Below are 2,219 nucleotides of genomic sequence, written 5' to 3' on the forward strand. Positions count from 1 at the left end.
AAATTTAAATATGAAATTTTATTTTAAAATTTTCACATGTTATATGATTTTCACAATAAATATATGATCTTGAGTCTAAACCTATAGGTATAGAAAAAATAGTATTATAACATGGAAATTTTAACTAAAATAGTTATTCTAGGTTTTTAATATGTAATTTCGTCCAAATTTGTACTTAAAATGACTATAAAAATAAACTGTGCTTATGTATTTTTTAGATTTTTTAGATTAATATTTTTCAACTGATATTGTAACAATATATCAGGAGCTTTGTATTAAATTTTTACACTTTTTGGTCAAACAGATAAAATTTTATTGATATTTATAGAAAAAAAAACTAAAAAAACTAAAAAACTAAAAAAATTAAATAAACACCAGTTAAAAAATGTATTAAAAATTTAACTGCAGTCACTGCAGTTTATTCAATCAACTATTAGGTATCTATGTCATATTAATTTTTATAAAAAAATAGAATTTAATAATTTATAATAATAATTAATAATGCATAATATTTAATAATAATTTTACCTACACAATTTCTTGTATATTATTTAAAGAAACAGAGAAATCTGATGATGTATTACGGGCAAAGCCCCCCACAAGTTTGCGATACAAATTTATTTTGATCCCCTCCCATGAAACATTCTCAATTACGCCACTGGGATGCCTCACACGGAGCCACACCCCAATATGTTATATGGTCAAATAATTATATAAAAGTGCATGGCCGGCATTATTACTAGACTATTGTCCACAAACTATACATGATAGACGCGATCAACCACCGAAAATGATGAAGATTGGCGATTAACTATTGAGAATTGATGTAGTTCATAGTTACATATTATATTAAGAAAACATATCTAAACAAGGGTGAAGACTCCCCAATGGTTCAAAATCGATTCAAATCTCTGTCCTCGATATTAAAAAAAAGGTGGGTAAGTGGATTTCGCTCTGCTGTACAGTAGGTTACAAGTGGGTCACTGTATAATGGATGGTATTAAATTTGAATTCAATGATATAATATCATTGTATAAGAAAAACGATTCTGAGCGGAGACGGTATGTTAGTCTAGGTATAAGACATAATATTACCTATAATACCTAATAATAGTACCTATAATAAATTCCAAATTAATCATATCATAATATTTATTAGGTACTTATAACGCGTTATACATCAACAAAAAACCGTGGTACTATCATAGATACATAATAGTATACTTTAGAAGTTTCAAGTACCCACGAATAATATTATACAATCACAACAAAATAATTAAAATAGTTATCCTAGGTTTTTAATATGTAATTTCGTCCAAATTTGTACTTAAAATGACTATAAAAATAAACTGCGTAAATGTATTTTTTAGATTTTTTGGCAACAGAATTAAATATTTACGTAGAATCTTGTTTTAAATTTTCAATCCTTAGATATAAAAGTTGAACATTTTATAAATTTTTAACTACAAAATAATTATTCAAATTAAAATTTGATAAATTTTGTCAAAATTCGATCTTTAAATGCTTATAAAAAAAAATTGTGCCTATGTATTTTTTATATTTTTCAACTGATATTGTAACAATATATCAGGAGCTTTGTATTAAATTTTTACACTTTTTGGCCCAACAGATAAAACTTTATTGATATTTATAGAAAAAAAAAACTAAAAAAATTGAAAACTGAAAATGTCCGTAAACAGCTCAAAAAGAGTCAAAATATTTTCAAAATTGTATGGTGTATAGGAAATGCTTATATAAACATTCAATAAAAATTGAAACGATAAAAAAAAAACGATCATAAAAATTTAATTTGACTTTCTTATAGATATTTTTTGTTTGATAAAGGTAGATAATCTTATAAGGAATCTTGTATTACATTTTAAAATCTTAGATTTAAAAAGAAAAATTTTTACGAATTCTTAACTCAAAATAGTTTGCTAATTTTCGTGATTTTTCCATATTTTGTCAATTTTTGAACTTTAAATGCTTATCAAAAAAAAACTGTGACTAAGGATTTTTAATATTTTTCATCTGCCTTTGAAACAATATACTTGGAGCCTTCTTTTAAATTTTCAAGATTTTTTATTCAACAAATAAAATTGAATTGATATTTTTGGAAAAAAAACTAAAAAAAAAATGGAAAATGAAAATGTCTCTAAACAGTTCAAAATAAATCAAAATATTTTGAAAATGTATCGTGTATAGAAAATGGAAATATAA

Source organism: Acyrthosiphon pisum, chromosome A1 (assembly GCF_005508785.2).
Source record: "Acyrthosiphon pisum isolate AL4f chromosome A1, pea_aphid_22Mar2018_4r6ur, whole genome shotgun sequence".
NCBI lineage: Eukaryota > Metazoa > Arthropoda > Insecta > Hemiptera > Aphididae > Acyrthosiphon > Acyrthosiphon pisum.